This window comes from Drosophila tropicalis, unplaced genomic scaffold (assembly GCF_018151085.1).
Source record: "Drosophila tropicalis isolate 14030-0801.00 unplaced genomic scaffold, ASM1815108v1 contig_158, whole genome shotgun sequence".
NCBI classification, from domain to species: domain Eukaryota; kingdom Metazoa; phylum Arthropoda; class Insecta; order Diptera; family Drosophilidae; genus Drosophila; species Drosophila tropicalis.
The window spans coordinates 12,379,943-12,405,934 of record NW_027172602.1 but is presented as its reverse complement, the minus strand read 5'-3'; the positions used below and the strand labels follow the sequence as shown (position 1 = coordinate 12,405,934).

General features: G+C 37.1%; 1 protein-coding gene across 4 annotated transcripts in view; it reads left to right on the top strand.

The window, feature by feature from the left end:
- The first annotated feature begins 1,197 nt into the window (after positions 1–1,197).
- Positions 1,198–25,992, top strand: part of LOC137587370 (myb-like protein I) — a 58,176-nt gene continuing 33,381 nt past the window's right edge. For all 4 annotated transcript variants that reach the window (XM_068303742.1, XM_068303741.1, XM_068303740.1 and 1 more), the window contains exons 1-2: positions 1,198–1,291; positions 4,034–4,254. The gene's annotated coding sequence lies outside the window, so the exon portion shown is untranslated. The remainder of the gene's footprint in view (positions 1,292–4,033; positions 4,255–25,992) is intronic.

Genomic DNA, 25,992 nt, shown 5'->3' with positions numbered 1-25,992 from the left:
AAAATTTAACTTTGGATAGACTTCAATTTGTATTTATTTATACAATTTATACTCTTATATTTAGCTACGTGTATTGTAGGGCAAATTATCTGATTTTTGTCATTTGTTGCTTTTTGTCATTACAAACAATTGTGAGCATTAAAGAATAAGAGAAAATACATGAAAAATTAAATGGATAATATGCTATAACGAAAACTAGAGAGAGGGACTGTGAGAGAGAGAGAGACAGTGGCAAAGGGTGGTGGGGCTTATGGCATTTATTTAATTTAACCCTCTTCAAAGTAAATCAAGCGTATTTATGTAAATAGTTGACAAATTGTCCAACCGTTTTTGTGGAGATGACAATTGTGCGCCATCTTTGATATGTTTCTGCCAGTTTTGCCATTTTGGGCCTTTCTCATTTATGCATAACTTGTGTGTGTTGGCTTCTTTTCAGTATTTTCTTATTTTTTGGGCATTATAATGATGGGCATCATTGCCACAGCTTTTTCTCTCCCACTTGCCCTCCCACTCACACTCCCACTTCCACTTTCGTTTTCTTACTCTTGGCTCAGTTGCTAAGCAACAGGTAGGCCCACAATTTTGTTGCCATTTTTACGCTGTGGCTGTAGATTTTGCTGATGTTACTCTCTCTCTCGCACCCACTTTCTCTCTCTCTCTCTGGCTCTCTCTCTCTCTGTCTCTCTCTCTTGATAAAATTGGGGCCCCCAGGCAGCTGTTCGGCGATTGTGTCCCGTCGCTGCTGCGACAAGTCGTTGGGAAATTTTCCTTGGTCGGTCGCCTGTTTAGGGAAAATTTCCCCCAACGCATCTTTGTGGCTCGGTCATTTCTCTCATGCGATAAAATGAAGAACGACATGGATACGAAATGCACCGACACACAGCGGACACAGCACAGGAAAGCAGCAGCAGCTGGCAATATAAAAACCCGAAACCGAAACTGAAACCGAAAAAGTTGTCGTCTCATTGCCGCTGCTCGAAACTGATTTCAGTTCTCGTTCAGCTTTGCCGACAGCACAACGTGTTTGTTGTTCCAAACTTTTTTTTTTGGTGGTGTCTTTTTTTTGGCGCGGCTCTTAAAAAATCTCTAGCAAAAATTATCAAAAAAGAAAAGAAATTAGAAAAAAAAAAAATACATATTACAAAATTATGCGAAAATTATGAAAATTAAGGAAATTCCAAAAAATATAATAATAATAATAAATGAAAAATGAATTGTTTGAGAAATACAAATTGAAACAAGAGAAGGAAATCAATTTTCAACAACAGATTATATTGAAATTGTTTGTGGTGTAAGTTGTTAATTTTTTTCTTCTATTAAGTGCTTAAAAAGTGCATCGAAGATCGGACTAGATAGACAAGTGAAATGTTAATAACAATCATAATGTTAAAAACTAATGTGATTTGACTATGAGAAATGAAAACTCCATATTTTGTATAGCATACTTTTGAGCGTCGCGTAATTTAGATAGACATTTGCTTAGATGTTGTCCATTCGGGCTTTAAGTGTTAATTCCCCAATGTTTAATCCATTTGCTAACACCTGAACTTACACTCATGTGTTTATTTGTGTGTGTGTGTGTGGTGTGTGTGTGTGTGTGTGTGAGTAAGCTTAGAGACTTTATTATGTTTCGCTTTTGTTTGGTTTCAAAAAAGAAGAAAGAAACCGAGAAACAAATAGAATAAAAGTAGCAAAATGAATGTGAAAAAGAATGAGAGTGAGAGGCAACACCTCTTTCCCCTTCCCACCCAACGACCTCAACGAACATAACGCAAATTGCTGTGCATATTTAATTAAGCATTTTTGTACTCGCTCAGACCAAAAAAGCATCACCGACTAGATAAAGTACCTACTGTATGTATATGTAGAGATCCTTGATCATTGCTCAAACTGTGAACAGTCTGTGAATCTTCTAAAGAACAATGATCCTGCAGATCGTTAAGGATCAACACTAGTCCCTATAACCACGAAATTCTTGGACTGCGACTGACTCGAAAAATCACTAGGAATGTAGAAATGCGAATGGCCAAATGGAAACCTCATATATACCACAGACTTTTCTTTAATGTTGCCTTTGCGTCCTTCCATACCTCGTGTGTGTGTGTGTGTGTGTGTGTTGGTGTGCGGTGTGTTGTATGTGTTGGGCCTGTGTCTGTTCGCTGTTGTTTCCCTGCTTAAATATTTAAGCTGCTTGGGCGCTTCGGTTTCAATTTTTAATTAAAAAACAAAACAAGTAAATAACGAAAGAAAGAACCAGGCACACCCATAGACACACACACACACGTAGACACATACCCATTGCCACCCACATTCATATACATTTGCAAACATTTAATTGCAATTTGCCATGTTGTTGCAATAATTATATTAAAGAAAAACAACATAAGAATTTAATTTAAGGGAAATAAAAATTCCGTTTTAGTTCTACGAAAACAAAAAACTAAAAACTAAACAAGTGGGCAGAGGAAGCAGCCTTTGATTTATTCTATTATAGCAATATTACGTATACGCCACATGGTCTTTATTTCACATTATAATAAAGAAAATGCAATTTAATGAGAGCCTATTAAAATTTTGGAATTTTTCCTCTACTTTTTATTGAATTAAAACTTTCGACTGAGCCGTCTCGAGGTCATTTCAAGAAGCAAGCAAAAAATGCGCAAAACATCAAAATATTGGAATAAAATGAAGTTGGATTCTATTCCCATTGAGAGGTATCTCTCTAGAGAACATTAAAGCCAAGTGCATGAGTTGAAATTATAGAGAATTTGCTGGGATTCCCCCTTGGAAAGTCAATAATTATCGACGTAATGGTGAATTTCACAGCATTTTATAGATTTGCTGTAAGACAACGAAAGAAAAATAAACCCATTTCGCATTATTGCCCCAATTCAAAGCACGCACACTCACACACTCAAAGACAGATGGCTGATGACTACTCGTAGAGCCCATTAAAAGAAACAACAACAACAACAACACAAAAGAAAATCAAAACACAATACCACATTGAAATATAAAATTGCCACCTTAAAATGATGATTACCTTATGCAATCAATAAACATTAATTTTTCGGTGATTTTTATCATGTGTTTGATAGGTACAAACAACAATACACAATTCCACCCACCTACACACCCACACACCCACACACACATCTACACTTTCGGAACGTTTCATTCATTAAGACAGAGTTCTCTAAATGGTGCATTTCTTATGGACTTTATGGGCATAAACAAATTGATTTTCAGACGCTTTTCGAACGAAAAATGAAATGAAAATTAAATGTGTAATTTGTGTAATGTGTAAAATTGCAAGGTGGCCACATATGGCAATTTCTCGCCAATATTTATGTTCATAAATTCATACATATAAATACAAAGAGAAATTTGCTTACCAATTTCAATGATAATGATGACGACGACGTCGACGATGACGTTGACGATGACGATGACGTTGATATGCCCTGCCATTGGCACATTGCAGTTTTTATCTCTGGAAATTGCTTATTTATTATTGACTTGCATTTCATTGGCATCATTTTTATTTAATTAAAACTCTAGACAACCGAAACAGATGATTACCAAACATTTTCATCTGCGTAGCAACTGTGAAAGATCCTTTGAGTGAGGATATAGAGATATGCCTAAAACACATTCCATTACTTCAAATTAAGACTTAAAACCCATTAAAGTCCGATTTCAATCTGATCAAAGAGACAGGATCTTTAACGAAACTAAACAAACTTCTCACAAATTTCTAATAAATTTAAAAGGACATAAATTTTGATATGAAAATTGACTATATATAATGTGGGCTTGAGAGAGATTTAGGGTCCTTTAAATTATTTAGTTATTAGGGTCAATATTTTTCAATGTTTGTTTGTTTTTTTTGGGTATTTTATTATCTCGTTTCACGTAAATCACAATTGGCAATTTATATAATTAATTACTAAATCAAATGAATGAACATAAGAAGAAAAAAAAATGCCAATAGAAAATTAAATAAATAAACTCACTTGCCCATAAATCACAGCAACAAAATCTAAAAGAATTGATCAAATCGACAATTGAAAGAACCTAAAAACAAAACATAATATATACCAACAAAAAAAAGAATATATAGAAAAAGAAAGGAGAGTGAGTGAGAGAGAGAAACACAACAGAAAATAAAAGCGAAAAGCGAACAAGAAAAAAAAATAAAAGTAAAATCAACCTTCCAGCAATTTGATTGATTTGCGGCCACAACAACTGTCGGTGAGTAGCCAAACAAATAAATAATTAATGATCCATGTGTGTGCAATATAAACAAAATGAAAGCCAACTACATACACATACACATACACGTACATATAGATATACTACAGCTAGCGAGTGCATCAAAACAATAAAAGCCAAACCGAATAAAAAACCTAATAACAAACAAAGAACAACACAAAATAACATTACATTAATCACCCACAACTAAAAACAATAACAAAACATTTGTTGACACTTTCTACACATTTTAAGCTTGGATTTAGAATAGTCGACGAGGCTAGCTAGCTAGGTACATACAAATTGGACTTACTAAGGCTGTCTGATTCGTTTTTTGTAGCTGAATCATTGTCAACTTTAAAACAATTTGATTTATTATACTACGTACAGGGTATCCATCGAATTTGTTTGTCCTGTCTTGCTTTTAAATCAAATTAATTGAAAACCATTTTTGTCTTTCGCAAAGAAAGAGAGAGAGAAGCCATTACATGAGGATGATTGGGAGGTGGACAGCAGTGTCCCCCAAGCTGACGAGAGCTTGTCAATTATTCCATTGAACAACGTTGCTTTCTCCTTGCAATAGAGTGAGATGGAGACGTGCTCGTCTTGGTCCTTCGAAGGGAGGAGAGAGAAGAGAGAGAGGGAAACGAGAAAGAAGTGAGATCAAAACACATCTTATCTCCCGTTTTCGAAAATTCACAGGCGTAATCTGCACATAAGGAGTTCAAATTGGTCGCAGGACTCTACATAGACGAGTTATTGGCCGAGGATAGCATTGACCGGCTTCCCCTCTCAAATAGAGGACTTCTTTACTGGTCCGACTAAAGTGGGAAATGATCAGTTTAATAGGTAAACTTTTAGTTGTCTTTGGAGAGGAACTTTCCTTCGAGGATCTGCCACTAAATCGTATATTGGGTTTGTAGTTTACTTTAGCTTAGATAATTGGATATAGAATCAAAGTATATTTGTGTCGTATTAAGGAGGGTGTTCTCCCTCTCTCTCCCTCTCCCTTGTTACTTACCACTCTTGATGCAAAGTGAGTAAAGTAATGTAGAATTTGTTTTTGGTTTTGCTTCTTCCGTTCAATTTCAATTACATTTCCGAAAATATGTAAACATTTCTCTGGGGAATTTCACACATTTGGAAAGCAATTTGTTTTTTTTTTTTCTTTGCTCTGCCATTTCAAAAGTTTAAGATGTTGATGGAACTTAAACTTGTTATTAAATGTATGTGCATTAATAAATTACATTAAATAATGCACTTATGTTTTGAGTAGTCTCAGTGGCGATTCCTCCCATTCGTCGTTCCCATTTCGTCGACAGACATTTGTGAGTAATGTGTGTGTGTGTGTGTACATACAAGTCTGTGTATCTTGGCCTCTTTTAATTAATTATTTCATTTTCATTGTATATACATTGCAAGTATTTGTTTTCTAACATGTTGTTGCCATTTGTTTTTTGACTAATTTCTTGAAATTTAAATTTGTTGGCATTGCCAGAAAGCATTTTATTGAAATAAAATTGTTTGTTTTTTCGTTTGCTTTACATTTCGGTTTCAGTCAAATGGGTATATACACTTTTGTCAGCAGTTTGCCTCTATATATATTTTTTTTCGATTAGATGAGAAGCAATTTTTACTATTTTTCTTATTTTAGAGTTAATGATTTGCTGCCTACTTTTCGGGGCAGTTATTTTGGCTATATCTAAATTATTTTGAAGGGTATTCAAACGCCAGTATAACCGAAATGCAAATCTCTCTCAGGATGTTGATTCTGATGAAATGAAGAAATTACATTATTCAAATTAAATTAAAAAACAAAAAGGAAGTAAAAGCGAAAACAAGACAATTTTTTGTCTGTCTTTCTCTTCTCTGTTGCTGACTTCAGTTGACAAAAGCTAAGCAAAAATTGGGACTCCTGTGAGCCTTACAAATGTAATTATCCCCCCACATCAGAATGAACCAAACTGTTGAAACAGAACACACAAAGTTGAATCTATAAAGTATATTAACTTGATTTAGTAACTAGTAAGAGCTCCCATAGTGCATCTAACTAAAGAGGCTAGAATTGGTCATCGGGAGACTGCATCAACCCTCTGCCCAGTGGAGGACGAATCCATCCTCGCAGGCAGCTTTGCCTGAAGTGGAATTCATTGGTGAATTCAATTATTCAAATATTTCTAATGCTTATGGAAACCTCGTGACTCTTTGTTGCGTCTAGTGTATATAATTGCATTTCGAAATCAACAAAAATTGATCTAAACTAGTTAACAAGTCAATATAAGTTTCAATTTAAAAGCCATTTGCATAAACTTGTGCGTTCAATTAATTTAATTTTAGACTGGTTCGTTAGTGGTTTTTGTTTATTTTAATTTTGGAAAATCTACTCAATGCAGATTAGAATCTGATTAATCGGAAAAACATGCCCACAAACACACACACACACACACACACACACAACATTTCATGTGAAAGATGCTAAAAAACATTAGCAATAATATTTATTGAATGTGTTTGTAATTGGAATGAAATGGTTGTTGCTGATTAGTACACATGATGGGCAGAGAGAGAGAGAGCGAGTGAGAGAGAGAGAAATGACACAAAACAACAAAGAGCAGGAAAGTGTAGAAACTGAAAGCGACAGGCCGCGGCGGCATGAAATTTAATTTCGTAAGTGATTTTTGGCAAGACAGGTGGAAGGCGTCTATAAATATAGGCAATGTCGGCATAAATTTCATTTGCCTTTTAAACGGCACAATAGAGGGGGTAAAAATAAACGGGGGAGGGCAATGAGTGGCCCCCGCCACCAGGCCACATGAGGGGAAGGGAGACGAAATCAAAACCAGAAAGTGTCTGTGCATGTCTCTAGAATAATCAAAATCAAAGCACTAGACCAAATAGATTCTGTGTAAAATAAACACATGCATTTACATAGCACCGACTTTTAGATACCCTTAAAGAAAATATAAAACGGCACATTTCCCTCTGTTAGTGTGAAAACTCAAGAAGATCCTACATGAAATAGTTTGAAGAGTAAGGATTGACTAATTCGGGAAATCAAACTGATTTGGTTAATCTTTATATTGTCCAATTTCTAACCGATTTCAAACAGGAATCTGTTATATTTTGAAATTGCATCTATAAATTGAAATACTTTAAGAATTGTCTAAAAAAAAGAGCTACATGAAGTTGCAGATCCTCAAAGCTAAGAGTTTTGTGAATTTTTAAACCTAATTTTTGTCAATTTATTTATTTTGTTTAGTCTAGATTTTGAATAAACGTTGAGTCAACTTTTCAGTGACCAGGCAAAAGAAATATTCATTTCCAGGCGAATGCTTCGAAAAATGCAAAATATTTAGTGCAAATTCTTGCTCAGTTGCCTACCCTAACTGCAAATGGGTATATCGACAATGAGCAAGAGACTTACAGTTTGAAGCTTATATGTATCAACTCATAGATATTTCTTCCTTTAACCTTTCATCGTCCAAAGGGACCATTGACAACCAAGAATTTCTTGTTTCCATTATGAGACAAGTTCTCTAACTTTCAGAAATTTCAAACAGAACAAAACTAGAGTATACAAGGGTTTAGTATGGAACAAAAATTTCTATTTTAGATGAAGTAGATCAGATTTCTTCATCAACTGTTTGTCCTTGTTCTCTCAGAGTTGTGATTCAATAGTTTATTAAAAACTGAAAGTGTATCTCAACTTCAGTCAAAGATTATTTGGTTGATTTTTTGTTGGTTTTTAGTTTTCTTTCTTCGTTTTTGTGTTATGTATGTAACTTGAAGAATCCGCAACCGCACGCATTTTTTTGTGTGTGTTGTTCCTCGCCTTTTGTTGTTACTTTCACACGCAGTACACAAAATTGGAACGAACAAAAAAAATATAAAAACAAGCGAGAAAAAAGAAATGTACACAAAAAATTGATTTTTGTGCCTTTATCATGTTGCTTTCGCTGTTGTTTGGTGTAGTTTCTCACACAGCATCCCTTTTCGTTTGTTTTCCTGTGTTTTTTTGTTGTTGTCCCTTCCTTTTATATAGATACCCTTTAACCAGAATGAAAGGATATGGCTAGTTTAAGAAAAACGCATACAACTGAAATGTTTGAGTTTTCCTTCTGTCAAAGGGTGAAAAAATCAAAGGAAAATTCGGATATAGACAGTTCTAATATAACATATAGAAGTGGTTTAGGTGTCAGATTGGTAAGGTAATTCTTGGGGTCGATCATTTTTTGGGTTTGACACCTGTTTTGTTCCCATTTTGTGTACGTTTTTGTTGCAGCCGACACAGCAAATATTGCGGCTTAGAAGGGCTTTTTTATTCATCGCTTTGCACACACACACACAGACAGACACACACCTACTCTGTATCTAAGGAAAGAAAGCCTGTTAATTGTTAGTGTTGCTGGTCCATTACGATCATTATTGTTGGCAATAAGGCAAATCATATGCATAAGCAAAGCTAAGCAGCATAATTGTTCTAACACACAAACACAACAGGGCAACAGGCCAACAGGCCCCTCAGGCTGCCATTGAAAGTCAATTAGTGTGTTTTTGTGTGTCTGTGTGGGTGTGGATGGATGTCTGTTTGATCCCGGCAATGCAATCATTAGAACAAATCGAATGGTGTACTATTTGGCCCAAAAAAGTAGGCAATACATTGGCGCCCACACAAAAGCACGCACTCCTCTCACGCACACACACACACACACACACACACACACACACAGGCGAACATACACACAGACACGTTATTATGGCTTTCATTGTCAGTCAGTTGTTACTTTCGACATTCAACAGGCTGCCGAGCGTATTGTCCTTTTTCCAACGTCGTCGTCTCTTTTTTTTCGTTGTTGTCTGCTATTTTTCCTTCGTTCTTTTTCTCCCTTTTCGCCTGCGTTTCGTTTTTCCTCCTTTAGTATGTTTTTTTTTTTTGTTGTAGCCTTGATTCCCCTTTGACATTTGCCTTACCAGACGCCCTCCGTATCTTGGCTATGGAATGTAGCGACATGTGTTGCCACAAATTTGAATTAGAGAGCGTGTGGATAAGAGAGAGAGGGAGAACGAAAGAAAGACAGAGAAAGAGAGAGAGAAACCAGCAGAGAGAAGGAATGAGAAATCGAAAATCGATAAATTTGAGCCTTTACAATGAACTGTTTATATATATATATGTATAGGGTTTTTTTTTCTGTTCGCCTACAGAGCAAAAGTTACTGAATTTGAATGGGATGTAAGTAAATGGACTTGTTAATTATTAAGTGATTGAGTTCGTTCACATTGTGACCAGCAAGAAGCCAGAAAAAGGAGAATTCATTCGCTTGGAGTCAGCGGAAGCAGACATCTACGGAAATGTCTGTTGGATATTTTCTGGGGGGAGGGGGGACACTTAGAATGGTATTTCTGGTGGTTCTCCAGGCTGGATTTCAATAATATATATCCCTTCTCATTTGCCTCATTTGACAGCCTCCTGTGTAGATTAATGTCCTTTGAGTACGATTTTGATATGCCAAGCGCCGATGTTAGACCATTTGTGTATAATCAGTTAGACCGATTCGAAAGACTTGCAATTAGAAGCATGAAATGTTCAATAGATTTCTATTTTTGGCTAACAACAAACCAAAATGAAATTTGTTTAACTCAAAACTTCTTCTCTTATAGAATAGAAAGTCACAAGAATCAGGGAGACAAAATAAGGATCAATTAATGTAATTCTTATCAAGTAAGAGCGTTCACTTTTACTTAAGTTTTCACAATTTTTCAGCCGGCTAGAGATTCTTTGAATTAGACGCGTTGGTAAAAACTGATAAAAGGTTTGCTCTTGGCTTGTTCTTAATCTCACTAACAATTTGTAAAACTTTTCCACCGTTTTCGAACCGTTTTCAAATTTGTGGTTTTACAGATTTATTGGAAATCGTTCAAATGTGAATGATATATAAACTAAGGGACTAAATAGCCGACAAGGAAGCGAAGGAGCAAAGGTACCAGCATACATCACACATGGATATATGCATGTATGTATGTAGGTAGAAGGATGTATGGATGCATATGGGAACTGCGAGTATAGGGAGGGGCGTGGCCTGGGATGGCATGGCATGGCAATGGGAGTCAAATGGAAAACGAGAGCAAGCAATGCCAAATGAAATGACATTTAGCCGTGCAATTTTGACAGCATTTTAATATGCAGGCATTGCGCGTCAGAGATACAGATACACATGCTCGTCGTAGTACGTAGTTGGTACGTGTACGTACAAGTTGGTTGGTTGGTTGGTTGGTTGGTTGGTTGAGCTGAGCTGATGGGCCTACTTTTGCTTCTCCTCAAGCTCCTCTGCTGCTTCTGCTGGGTGGTGAGGCAAAGCTGACGTTGAGCGCTTCAAATTGAAATTACTTAGCTGTTAGCTGTTAGTTGCACTCGAGTGCGCTTTGGCCTCTTCTGCAAAAATACACACACACACACACACACACACACACACACAGGGCACAGCAGAGGACAAGTAAGGCAAACATATTTGCCCCAAAACGACTGGCAAAGTTCGCAACGCAGTTAATTAGAGAGTGTAAGGACTGCGGCTGAGACTACGAGACACACAGAGAAGCAACGAGAGAGAGAGAGAGGAGATGGAGAACGAGTGAAAACTGAGTCGAAAATGGCTACTTGAAAGTCTTTAAGTTAGTTTGGTTTAAGTTTAGTTTCTTAGTTTCGTACTTGACTGAAAACTTTAATGTGTCCTCTCTTCTATTTTCACTTTTATGGTCCACACACGCACAAAAAACCAAAATAAAAAACAACAAAAATGACAAAAAATAAGAGAGAACCAGCAAAAACCTGGGCCGTTAAATTACATATTCAGGATAAAGTCCTTTTTCCCCACTTTTCCTTTTGCTTTGTCAGAGAGGGAAAAATTCTAAAAATAGACACGAAACCCATTTTTTGGCTTGGCGTCAATCTGTTGTCAAGTTTGTTGAGTGGGCGCGCGTATAGGGAGGGAGGGATAAAGAGTGAGTAAGAGAGAGAGAGAGAGAGCTACACATATCTATGTAGCTAACGTCTTCTAGTGTTTCTCTCTCTCTCTCGCAGTCTGTCGGGTTGTAAAAACTACACAATATGCTGCCTGTCATTCGCGTATCTTTCCGCTCATAAAACCATGTCGACGACTTTGTAGTCATTATCAGAGCTTTCTCGGCTAGCTTTAGTTATAAATTTTTATATTTTTTGTGGCAGCTTTATTCTTTCTTTCTTTGCTTAATTCAACTAGATGGCAATAATTGTCATGGCCATCAGCAGTTAAAACAGTTTTCACAGATGTCTGGAAAACTGAAACGAATTGGCCCAGGTTTCACTGTAACCCATTTCAATTTGAAATACAAATTTTCATCATTTCTGTGACTAGTTTTAAAAAGAGACGAAAGGAAGTTTCCTTTTGTTGGGCGAGATAAGGTGGCAATTGGAGTGTACATAGTTTGCATAAATGTCATGGGGAAACGAAAAAAAAAATGTGTAGACGCACACATTTAAAAGGATTTGGCCAACTAAAGCAGTAAAGTTTCTTGGCAAACTTGCAAGACATCAAATATGTATGGACTTTGCGGGCACTCTGGGGAATTTGGTAAGAGTAAACTCAAGTCAAATCGATTTCAAGTGCTTCTGGGACAGCAAGAAGCACAGTGTGAATTCCTACCTTAATTAAAAAAAGTTTACCACTCCCCCCGCCCCCGCCACCTTGCCAACTGCCCTCTTGCCACTTTTCACTCACTTGTTCCCCGCACTTGTTGGCTCACTTTTGGGCATGTGTGCCACATAATAAGCAACGCCGAAGTGCGTCAAAAAATCAACTGCAAAACAATGGGAATACGCAAAACAAATTTCTCTTTACTGAGTCTGAAGTTTCGGTCTCACCATATCTCCAACTTCTGCTCCATCTCCGTCTCTCCATCTCTGTTGCCCTCCTGTCTCTGTCGCACACGCCCGCGGGAATCAGTTGCCAAGTTTTTCCTTTATTTTCATTTTCATTTTTGTTTTGTGAATTTTTGTTTTTGGGCATAGGCAGCAGCGGCTGGGAGAAAAAGTTTAAAATAAACTTGCACCATAAAAATTTCAAAAGTTTTGCAAAAAAAACAACAACAACAACAACATAAAGAACATAGAATGATATATATATATATATTTGTAAACTTATGTATTTGTGTAAGAACAAATTAAAATTGAGCTAGCTTAAATTAAAACATTTGGATAATATGAAAATCTAGCACCATTTGCTGCTTATTAGGCAAAGTATTTGAAACTTGCCCTCAACAATAATTTGCAATAATGTATATTGACCCAGGACCCTGGACCTTGACCCTGTTTTTTGGGAAAGTCGACCTTAATTGATTTGAAGTCTCCATGGTAAATGAGTCTCTAAAAGAATGTCGCTTTCGGCATCTATAGAACATTATAGTATATAGATTCCTGATCAGCATTACGCCGCCCATTCGGGGAGGGTTGGGACAAGGGTATACGAACTTCAGCATGCTCAAAGTTGGGTTAAACCTTTTGGGTTCCCTTTCTTGACTTTCAACTTTTGTTCTAATATTGGGAAAGTTTTGTCGTCTGTTATTTTTATTTAACTATTGCACATTTTGATGTGATGAAAAAATGTTGAAATTTTTCGTTTCTCTTTTCCTTTGTGAGAAAAATATTTGCTTTTCATTTTTGTTTTTCTGCAAATTTTATGGAAATCTCTTTGACTACATTAGAGAAATAATGCAAATATTATTCTTGTAGTTTTTCCATTTGCAAAGGAGAAAGAGAGTGAGAGTGAAAGAGAGAGGGGGGCAGATGGAAATTCTTGAAATTTTCATAAGACAAAACTCAGCGGCTAATTTATCAATGTAAGCAATATTTATCGCTTGTAAATTATTCAGTTATCAAATTGCATCAAGACTTTTCTTTCATTTGTTGTTGTCTTTTATCCTATTTCCAATAAATATCGATGAAAATCCGTTGAGTTGACTCTTTTCTCGTTTGTTTCGAATCTCTCCCCTCTCCTCCTCGCTCTCCCTTCACAATAGTAGTAGTTCTTTTTCGTCCTTGGGCTGCAGCTTTCCAAAGAATGGAGAAACGAGGCATTAAAACTGATTTATTGCTGCAGATAAGTTTTTGGATTTATATACAAAGTCAAAGAGTCGGTATGCCGGGGTGTCAGTGTGTTCGTGTGTGTGTGTGCGAAAAAAAGAATGAGATAGCTACACCCATTGTCGAGCCTCCAGCTAAGGGAAAGCATCATCATCATCATTATCATAATCATCATCAAAGCACATTTAATTAAGATTTAACCTTTAATTACGATTTAAAAGATTACAATGTCAAAGTCAGTCGGAGTAAAAACGCCTTCTCGATCTTAACGCCCTTTCAGTTACCCAGGCACTTATGGCCTAAGAGCATTTGTCGATATACATAGATATGTATGCTGTATACATAGGAAGGATATGATTAAGCCAAGGATAACAAAAGGAACGAAAAATCGTTTGCATATAATTTTCCATTAATTTGGCTTCTGCCATTAGCACGAGCTCGAGGGCGTGAGCTCTCTCTCCTCCTCCCTCACACTTCTTTCCCCAATGAGAAGATAGAGAAATTTTCCTTTGTTGTTGTCACTTTTTTTTTGCGCCCCTCAAATTACATTATGCGTACGAGTGTGTGTGTGTGTGGGTTGGGAAAAATGATGTTAGTGCATTAGCATTTTCATCTTTGGCATTATCGCCATTTTCCATTTTCCCTTTTTGCATTTTTCTTTGATAGTTTCAACAAGGTTCAACATAAATTTCAATCAGAAGAGACAAAAACCATTTTGCAATAACTTTTCATCAATAAGGACACACACACACTCACACACACACATAATTATTCTACGAATTAGACAGTTACACTTGGCACTACGAGGATTTCTCCTATTTAAAATAAGTTTTTGGTCAAGTGGTTGATTAAGTCACTTCATTCGTTCTGTTGGCCAATATGGAGAAACATTTCACTCCATTCATTGAGGGCTATGCAGCTGTGGCGGTTCGTTAACAAATTGCAGTGTAGTGGTTTCTGTGGTTGCATAAATTATGAGGCAAGGTCAAAGTTTTGTATGTGGCATCCCATCACACCCCAACAGAGAAAACGAGAGACACAGAGAAAGAGCCAACGGAAAAAATGAAAACCGTTTGACCACGATATGAAATATTGAATAGACGAAAGCAAACAAGTCAATTAGAAAATAGAACACGGCAAACAAAAAACAATAGAGAAAGAGAGATAGAGAGAGAGAGAGGGAGAAATAAAAAAGCAGGGTATTCAATTCCGAAAAGGAAAACAAGTGAAAACTATTCCGCGATAAATGTTCGCTCATCTATGTTCGTATCGGGCAAATTCGGTCGATTTGGTCCAACAGGACGAGAGATGGAGAGATGCAACTGAATTTGTAATCAATTTTTTTCCACAACTATGGCTTTTTGTCCAGCATTTGGCAACGGGAGAAAAAATTAAAAACCCATTCAACTAGCAATAATTATTTAACTTGTCTTTGCTCTCTCTCTCTCTCTCTCTCTCTGGTCGCCATAATAATTTTCGATTTGTTGCCCTCATTTTTGCCATCTGCTGCATTTTCACCTTGTGCTGAGAAAGTTTATTAAAATTTTCCAATTTTTTTTTCATTTCGCTGCTTTTTTGGTTTGTTAACTTTTGTGCTTTTTACGCTACTTGCTTTAATTGAGCCAGTCAATTAATAAATGCTCAACGCTTTGACCCGACGCGCTGATTTCGCGTTCTTTTGTTCTCGGTGTGCGCTGTTAAGTATGCTGCAGTATTTTTATCGTTGAATGGGAGAAAAAGCAGCACAAACACAGAAGGAACGAAAGAAAGAAAGAACCCCCAAGACAGAGACAGAAAACAGGCGCTAGGTGAACGAGAGAGAGAGACAGAGAGAGAGAGCGAGAAAGAAAATAACTTTATTACAACATAATTAAAAGTAAATTCCCTTTGCCCCAATCCCCCTGCCTCGTCTTGTTTTATTTTTTTCTCTTTTTCTTACTTTTTGCTTTGCTCATTAACTTAATGCGAAAATGGGGCGAAAAAAAAAAAAAAAAAATAATAATGTAAAGCCAAAGAGCATTGAAGCTGAGAACGACAACCAAGGATGAGATAGAGGTCAAGCCGTATCCGCCTTAGCCAAGTAACTTACACTAATTAATATAATACTTAAAGCAATATCTATTTTTATGTATGTACATACATATGTGTGTGTGTTGTGTTTCTGGCAAAACTTTTACAAAACCCAAGGAAAACTTTCTCACAGTAAATGAGAAAGAATTTGGTTTCACCGAAACGAAATCTTTGACACGACACCTGAAGTGAGATTTTTAATTGAAAATCATCTCCATGCTCAATTCAATTTCAATGACTCTGCTTTGTTTTTCTCTTTGGCAAGACATCTCCGTGATCATGTTTCCACCCATACGAAAGTAAAGGGCATTCTTCTTGGGGGCTATTTCTACTTATTTTTTCTTTCTTTTGGTCCAATTGAAGCTTTGTGGGCTTTGCCGATAAGCAATTAGATTACCTTTTACATGAAATAATCATGTTCTGCTGCCATCGAGGGGTGAAATTTTGGCTTCACGCAATATTTGTCCAATTTTATTTATAGCAACAAAAAAAAAAAAAAAAAAGAAAGAATCCTCTCACCTGAAAATAGACAGGAAAAAAGGTAAAAACGTTTCGAAACAATAGCTAAACCAGTCGCTATCTCTCTCTCTCTCTCGTCTCTCTCTCTAGATACATTGCTTTTGTAACAAATATGTATGTATGTATTTAGAGAATCATTAAATTTAAATTAAGGTCTGAAAATTATTGAATTATTGAGTAAATTATTGTTTAATTAATTTCAAAATTACAGCTATGATTAGGATTAATGTCATATATATATATATAAGCAGAGCTAGTTCCATTTATTCGGAACTAGTTGACGTCAGTCATTTACTGTGTATCTTATTACAATGTGTGTGTGTGTATCACTGTATATGTAAGTTTCTGTAAGTGTTTTTTCTCTTAAAGAGAAATAAAAATGTAGAAATTTGTTGATGCCTGCTTTTAGGCTGCACAGCAAATTGTTAATAAACCATTTGGACGATATAAAAGCTTTGGGTAACTGGTAAATGTATGTATGTATGTGTTATACACAGTCACACACACAAATTCATAAAAGTGTCGCACTCGAATGAGGATTATAAATAATAAACTTATGAAAGGCAAGTTTGTTGGAGAGAGAGAGAGACTGCTAGGACTAGGACGCATTTAGGGGAGGAGAAAAACGTTCTTTCGTTTGCTTTTATCGGGGGAGGGGACTAGAGAACCATTGGGGACTGAAATAAAATAAAAATAAAATAGCAAAAAGCAACAAAAACAAGAAAGAAAAAAACTTTTACTAAACTGGAACACAACATATAATAAAATCATTCGGAAAGTAGATGGAAAAGGAGATGACGATGGCAATGGCAGTGGCAATGGCAACGCGACGTTCAACTCCCAAGGCACTGAAAAGCATATTGTAGAGAACATTAACTCTCACACACACACACACACACACACACGCACACTACAAAGAGGCAGAGAGAATTAGAATGGTCTAACTTCTTCTTGAATAATAGGCGAAAATTTTTAAAGACCGTTAAAATATACATACATACACTATATAAATGCAAATGAAATATAATTGAAATTTTCATTCATTTTTTTTGTTGAGAAATTTGCATATTTAGTGCTTTTGCATTTAAACACACAAAAACTCAATAAAAAGTTGCGCCACGAATATCGTTATTCATTTTAGCATCCTCCACACAGGATAGAACAGAAGAGCAGAGAAGAGAGAATCGGGTTAAGTGTTTTATAGTGGAATAAATCAGGTGAACAAAAGGAGCGGATCAATTCGCCGCATTGCCAAGTTTTGTTAAAATTTATAAACAAAAGCATTCAGTAAACAATTATCTGTCTATCGATTGAGCTTAAAAACCAATTGAAAACTCGGCTTAATCTGCTGATAGTTCTTGCTAGTTGGCCAAGGGTTAAGCAACAACATGATATTGAAACGAATTGACAAACAAAAAATGTCAGCCAATAGATGCAAACAAAACGATAAACGAGAAAAAAGGCAAGACAAGAAACCATTTTTATGTTTCTCTCGATGTCTGGACAGGAAAAACAAAAGAAGGAAAGGAAAAAAGGAGCCAGCAAGATGAAGTGAAATTGTTGATAATGGCGTCAAGGACGCGTGCCAAGGAATTGCCTTCCACTGACCACGACAAGGCGCGACGAGTTGAGAGATCAAAAGCATTTGATAAACTCAACTCACCAAACAATAAGCCAACAACAAGAAGAAAAAGGAAAAGAAAAACAACAACTAAGCGTGGCCAGGGAGTGGGGAAAAGTAACAATATTTAAACATTTTATGTTATGCTTTTGGACCCTGTATACATATTTTTTTCTGCCCTCCTTTCTGCTCCCCTTGGTCCTTCGTGTGTGTGTGTGTGTGTGTGTGTGTCTGAGGTCGCTTCTTCATTTTGCTCATTTAGCGTTTCCATTCATTTTGGAAAAGCTTCTCTTCTTGCTCCTGCACAGCCGGCGGCATTTTCATTGTTTGCCTTTTCAAATTTTTCTCGTTCGCTCTTTTTTTTTTTCTTTCTTGTTGTTGCCTTTTCCTTTATTTCATTTTTGTGTTCTATATCTGTTTTTATCTTGCCACTTTGGCATTGTTTTATTATGCATAGACACCATCCTCTCTGCCCTCCTTGTCGCCGTCCCCGTCCCTGACTCCCAAACAGCTTTTGCTTTAATTGCATTAAGCGCCTTATTATATGGCTTAGCAATTTGCATATTCCTTTGGCATTTTCACAATTCTTTAAATTGAATGCTAATTGTGAAACAAGTTTTTAGATACCGGGATATAGGTTTTACGGGTTATAGTAATGGAGAATGAATAGTCTAAAGTCTCTTGTGGGGATCTACAAAGATGGACATGGAATAGAAAGAGAATCTTAATCCCATCCCATTTACTTTGGAGAAAAAGACAACTTTGCTTCACTCTCGGTTCTCTTTTCAATTGACTTTATAGATAATTCAATCCATTTATTTAACTACAGAAATTCTCAAGGATTTTTCATGGAAAATATCCTTTGATATCGAATGCTGATCAATTATTTTCATTCCCAGCAACTGAGTAGATTTATAATACCCCAGATATGCAAGGGTATTATAATAATAATTATTGCATTTTTCTTCTCCCTCTCTCTCTCTCTCTCTCTGTCTCTCCTCTCTCCCTCTCTCTCTCTCTCTCTTGTATTCTTTGTTCGTGCGGTTCATAATTTGCCAATCATAATTTATGACGCTGTGCTGCATGACATGCACATTATCCTTGTTGATCCTTTTGCGGAAATTAAAATTTGTTTTTGTTTCCCCTTCTGTACATTTTTATTCGTTGTGTCTGCGTACCAATTGCGGATAACCGCAAAGCAGGTGAACATAAATACCTTTAAATTGCTGACTGAAAAATGTGAAAACAACAACAACAACAACCGAATCCGAATGCGAATGGCAAATGGCAAATCCAACAACAAATGGCATAAGATGTCGTTTTGTTTGTTAAATAAAATTTATGAACATTAAATTATTAATTTGAGACCCATTTTGAACACATCACATTGGCATAATATAATAGAGGACAGCCTTGTCCTTCGAGTAAGGACATGAATTTGCTAAAGAGCGACCATAGAAATCGCTGATCAATCATATATCCCATTTATCCCCCTTGAGTGTTCTGTTCTTTGGATCTATTTTGGGTTTTACTCGTCCGTTGAGGTGTTTATTTCTAGGTTGATGCCTGAAAAGGATATATAGGATAGAGGATGCCAATCAGACTACTATATAGACTACTTTAAGTTCAGTTAATGGTTTAATTAGTCACCAACTGACCACTAAATTAAGATGTTAGTGAGAATGTGTTAATTTGGTCTATACTAATTTTAATCTTATCCTTCCTCGTCTGGCTTTATCAATGATTTATTTATTTTGGGCTAGAAATTAATAGGTTTCAGGCTAGCACATTTTTCCAGGTGGTCATTTTGAGGGTGGGATGTTGTAATTAAGTCGTGACCAGGTGTTTCCTTGGTTTCATTGGTTCTTTTGTCTTTTTGCATGTTCCCATTAATTTGGCTGTTGAATGGGAAAAGATAAAACTATGAAAACTTGTATTTGATCATTCATTGATTTGGCATAATATTAACTCTATCGTGATCTCATTATGAAAGATTATTGCAAACGAAAATTGCTTGGTAAATGCAGGTCCTAAGAGACAAGGACCTGACTGTTATTGTTAAAGTTAAGTGGTTGCTGCCAACAGGAGAAAAGGAAAGGAAGACAAGATGATGGCAGAAGGCACAAGGAAACAGGGAAAACTTGAAAGAGCCGAAGGACGCGAAGCAATATCAAGTCGGATTTGGTTTGATGATGATGATGATGATGATGAAAAAGACAACTAAATTTGCTCAGTAGTGCAATTATTACTAATAGAGCCAAGAAGCACGTTGTCGGAAGTGGCCATGTCTACACACACACACACACACACTCATACACATCGTTTTGGGACACAGTCGAGGAGAAAAAGATAATGTTATAAACTCGATACAGTTTTTGGTGGGTAATAAAAATGCGCCATCATCACAATTGCAGGAGCAGGCATGAATTGCACTTTAAGCACACACAAAACACCCATGCACACCTACACACACTCACCCACTAACACTCACCCACTCACACACACACACTTACACTTATTTGACCATTAAGGTCGCCACAATGGCGAGGCCCGTCAACGCTTGATGATGATAAGAGAATGATATGCCAGAAGGGGACATAAGATGGAGAAGTATGGCACTGAACAGCCGTCGGCGTATTTTTCTTTTCCTTCCTTCTTTTTGCACACACACAAACACACACACACACACACAAAGCGCAGCCGCAAGAACACCAACAACAACTACACAACAAAGCATAAAGAACTGAAGTGCCTTTAAGGGAATTTCAAATATGCATGAGCCAAGTAGAAGATGAAGAAGGAAAACCGAATAGAGGGACACGGACCCGGACAGGGACAGGGACGGGGACAAAGGCAAACGGAGAAGGAACACAACAGCGAAATGAAGTGAGATACGTATAAAATAACAGAATGGTCCAAAAATAAAATGAAAAAATATGCAGAAAACAAGAAAATTAAAATCAGAAACCGAAACATATATACCCTTTACAATCTTTCGTGTCCATTCATTCATTCATTCATTTCAGTGTCCATTCATTCATTCATTTAGAATCGTATTGATCAGTCATTTGGTTTATACACTTTCAATATATTCATATATTTAAATATATATGCTTCGATCCACTTTTCCACTGGATTTCGGGGCCAAGGTGTTGTTGTTTTCTTTAGGTGGCCTGTAACGAGTTGTGACCACAAAACTGGCTTCTATTTTGTAATCCGGTTGAATGTCTATATTATGCCACATTAGTAAACACCTTTGTACGATATAATGAGCTGCGGCTGAATCTATACACGATTATGGCTCACACATATATATATAACGTATAATCAGAACCCATGTCTGTCTCTCTCTGTCTCTGTATCTATCTCTGTCCTTAGCTGGCAGTTGGTAGTGGCCCAGCTAATACCCTCGAGCATCCTGTTCAGTCTTTGGCTTTGAGGTTTACGCTTGGGTTTGGGTTTGGGCTTGGAGTTTTTCCTTTTTATTTCTGCTTTTTGCTTTGGGGTCTCTTCTTGGTTGGCCGCAGGCACAAACGAATGCAGAAAGCCAACATTGAGCAAGAATGTTGCAATAAAAGTAAAGTTAAATTGTAATAAAGCACCCTTGTGGGGCCGGAGGGCGGGGAAACGGGCAATACATATGTATGTATGTATGTATGTGTGTCTACAAGTGTATGTAACAGCCGCGAAAATAAGAAAACTTTTTTTGTATTGTGCAAGGGCCAAACAATTGCCATGTTTCCACAGCTTTTGCTCTTCTGGGCCAACACGATAGTGGCCCAAAGTGTTCGCAAGGGGAAACAACGGACAGAAGCCAAGGGCGGCAGCGGGAAGATGGCAATTTTTGCATGGGGATTGTCAGCAACGGAAATGGAGATGCTTAACGGGTAAACAGATGGAGGAAGCTTATGAAAATTAAATAGGTAATTGCTCCAATCCAAAGTAAAAATATATATACACACATCAGATCGGGAATAAAGTGAAACATTCATTAAAAATAAATCAATTGCATACAAATTATATTCACAGCAAGCTAAAACCGAAGTTGGCCACTTGTCTTGCATTGTGACAGGCTTGTGACACGCTTTGCCAGAGATCTGACAAATCAAGCCATCAAGCTGTTTATATACATATATTTCTATATATATGTTTGTGTGTGTGTGTGTGTGGAGTGACGATGGCCATGGTGATGCCAATGATGAGGAAACGGAAATGGTGGCAAGTGAACGCATAGCATCACGATTGTTAACCCATTATAGACAGTCAGCGAGAAAAGACAAGGGAGAGAGAGAGGGAGACAGAGTGAGATAGCGCGCATGTGACTAAATTTTTGAAAAATGCAAAAGCCAGTCAAGAGTCCGTGACAGAAGCTCAGCCTACTCCATGCCCCAACTCGGTCAACTCTGTCACTTCGACCCCACCCTACCCGGCCCTGCCCTGTCCTACCCTACACTTGACTGGCAGGCTTTTCTGTTGGGGACTTTCGACATTTTCTTTTAATTAAATGCTAAAAAGTTTTGGCTCATTCTTTTTATACTCTACCCCACCAACCAAGTGTAGGCGGGGTATATGCAATATGCTGTCAGTTGATAAATGAAAACGTGTAATAAGACGAAAATCTGTCAAGGCAATTGTTTCAAAAATTGCAAAACTGTCGTTCGGTTCAGTTTGAGATTGACAAAGTTGGAAAACGTATCTAGGGTATGTTGAAAAATGATAGCTTGACCAAATTTATGTTGTCTCATTTAGTGTTGTTGTTGTTTCACTTTGCTAAAGGTTTTTGTGGTTCGCTAAAAGGACTTTCTTCCTTTGCTCCGTTTTGCTTCTTCTGTTCTCTTCTTTTCTTACGCGGTGTGAGTAATTAGACAGGCTCCTGGCACGTCAGCTTTCTGTCTCTGCTGCTGCCTCTGCCACTGTGTGTTTGCCTTGCCATTATAAACTTGAATTATTGGCCCGTCAAATGTGTCATAAATAATTTTTATATGTCTTTATGTGTGTGTGTGTGTGTTTCAGGTATGATACCATGATGAAATTTAAGTCGAATCATTCTAGTCTATCTCTGGAGAGCAACTAAGAAATTAAACATTTTTACGTGCCAGAGACTTTGTTAATTAAACCATTGCCCCAATTGGTTTTATGCACTCTCAATGTTAAAGAAAGCCTCTCTTTTCCTTTGTTAAACTTTCACAGAAATGCCCATTTCTTTCTTAGATTAAGAAATCATTCTTCTCTTTATTCTATTTTTTGTCAAATTTGAATTGTTTGTAGTTGCAGTACAGTTGAGTTAAGTAAGTGCTACTAGCAGATATACTAGCACACATGCTAAGTGCACTGAGCTCATAGGTAGATGGAAACGAAGATAAGCACAAGGGCCACGTTGGCGTCAAGAAATGAGTATGGTAGAATGAGGATAGTGATGAGGAGGGGGACGAGCATGAGGATGAGCCATGGTGTATAGGGTTACTGTCGCATGTGTGTCAACGACTTGGTCAACATTTAAAGGCTTTGCGCAGTCCCAGACCCAGTTCCATTTCCAGTCCCCTGAGGGTGGGCGATGGCAGTGGAGGAAAGTGAAATTGACCTCCTACTCAGCGGCTGTCTTGTTTTCTCTCTCTCTCTCTAAGTGTGTGTGTGTGTGTGTGTGTGTGTGTGTGTGTGTGAGTGTGTGTGAAGGCCAAAGAATGGCTTGGTGTCAACCTCGATTACGGGTGGTTTAGCTTACCCATTAAAATCTAGACTACTCTTCGTGTTCCTCTCACGGAACTGCTGTGAGAATTCTCATCATGAGCCACGTATGCCTGCCATATGTTCATTCATTATGTACAAATTCAATTGTTTAGCACATGCAAAGTGAAATGAAATTGAAAAAACAAGCCCATAGATATTACGCCTATAATCATGAAGGATTTGTCCCCATTACTAACGATTTGCTGTGAGAGTCTTGAAATCTTTCATTCCTTTCTTTACTTTTTAAAAACTTTTAAGTATGAACTAATGCAGTTGCCGTTAGCACTAATTGTTAGTATTTTTTAAGTTTGATAGTTTTTGAAATAAATTTGAAAACTGATTTTCAAAGTCTTAAACACGAAACGAAAAGTTGTAACTTTTTGCGAGGCTCTGTGAAAATCCTCCGACAATGACCGTAGCTGAAATATTTCTCTTCGTGGCTGGGTGTGCGTGCGCGTGTGTGTGTGTGGTCGTGTGTGTGGTCGTGTGTGTAAACTTTGTACACTCGGCATGTTCGTTTAATCCTTGCCGTAAGTAGCTGTCGTAATATGTGGAAATCCTTATGGAATTTAATAAGCTTATGTCGCTTTTTTTCCATTCTCTTCCCCGCCGTTCATGCTTGGCCCTGAGAAACTTTTACCCAAGAAAGAGAATGAAATGAGGACGAGTATTAGTGCCTTTCCTATTTACCTTACCCCCACCAGACCTGCCTCCTCCTCACTCTTTCTTTCTTTCATTTGTTTTTTTTTATTATTTTTTTTCTGACTTCAGGGACAAATTGGGCCAAAAATTTTTACAGCTTTGTTGTTTCTTTGTTACGACCAAAGAGAGAGAGAGAGAGAGAGAGAGAGGAGAGCGAAAAGAGGATAAAAACCAACGCGACAAAGTAGACAAATGCATTTTTCATGTCACTTTTTAAGAAGGCTGCTGTAATGTGTTTTTTTTTTGTTTATATTTTACATTTGGCTTTGTGTCTACTTAATTAGTCGAATCAATCAAATGCATTCCATGCTCGATCGAGCAATTACAACACTCCATGTGCATCCTGATGAATGGACTGTGGCCTAATTGGTTGGTTTAAACCACGCTAGCCCTTTAAAGTATGCTATGCTAGAGGAATGGCTATTCAGTTGAGGCATTGACATTTCGGTTTCCCTTTTCTTTTTGTTCTAAATGAACAATCTCAATGATAAGGGCCATAAGTTAGTAGTATTGCATATCAGTTGCAATTCCTGATTGTGTTCATGCATGTGTGTCATATCTGTATGTGAATTTATTGATTGTTTGCTTGTATTTATTTTGTTGAACATTATAGTTATGTTATGAGAGCCACTTGAAAAATAATAAACAAACAGAAAAAAAGCAAACAAACACACAAACCTCATTCTGCTATTCACTCTTCACGCTGACGGGAATGACAGACGGACAGTCAGACAGACAGACAGTCAGTCTGTCAGACTGTTTCAAGGTCCATTCTTGATGTTGTTTTTTCTTTGCATAAATATAAGTATATATATATGTATGTACATTTACGACAACATTTTGCATATCAAACAGGGCATAAAGTGTAAGAGAGACAGATTGAATACCTACTACTAGTATGCAAAAGAAACAATTTCCAAACGAAACTTAAGTTGTTTTTCTATTTTCTTTTTTTTTTTTTTGGTTGTGTTTTTGCGTCCTTTTTTCCTATTCCCTTTGCTTTTTAATTTTATTAAGACTTTTATAATGGAAGGAAAATAAAGAAGAAGGACGATGACGACGACGACGACGACGAGGAGGACGACGACGAGAAGGACGACGAGGAGGATGGTAGTATAAGGGCTTCTTTGAGCATTGCCTCATAACCTTTTAACTAATTCATGTGGCTACCCACCTTACGCTTTATGCATATTCATGTTCCTGATGATGTGAACACTTTTTCTCTCCCTCACACACACATTCTCTGGCTCGCTCTTTGCTTTTTGCACTCACTCATTTCAAGAACCAGACTTTCAAGCAGTTGGAGTAAAAGTTTTTGCCTCGTAAATACGTTTGTTCATGTCGGTACGCCGAGTTGCACGTTTTTTCTTTTCAGTCTTGTTTAGGGTTTGGCTTGACTTGTCCTGGGTTGGGGTTGGTTTGGATGCCTATTCAACTATATGTAGAATTTTAATAATTTACAGACAAGCAAAAAATACGGTCAAAGGACACTATTTAGATACACATATGTAAGTATGATTACATGATAAATGTCTCTTTTGGTCTAGGCTCGTTTAAAGGGCTTTGGCTTACATTCAATTTGAAATCAATAAGTCTATTGAATTTGGATCGATTCCTTAGGCATAATTAGCATAGTGAACCTAAACACATTCGATTTGTTCTCACTTAGTTAACCTGATTTGCCAATTTATATGGAAGTCGGTTAAAGAGATTTTTTCTGTTTTTAATCTACTTATTTTTCGCACTCATTTCACTAAGTGGTAAAGTCTACAATTGTTTGCTACGAATGAGTCTGAAGGGAATTACGAGTGTGTGCGCGCGGGTGTGTGTGTGTATCCTTTTGTTTTCTATATATCACAAATATGAATATAATAGGCCGCTCAAGCAAATTTTGCCCAAATGAGCTTTAAAAAGGAAGCCATTGTTTTGCCTTATCCCTCTATAGGCAAAACAATTGCCAAACCAGCCATAAGGACACCTAAGGAGA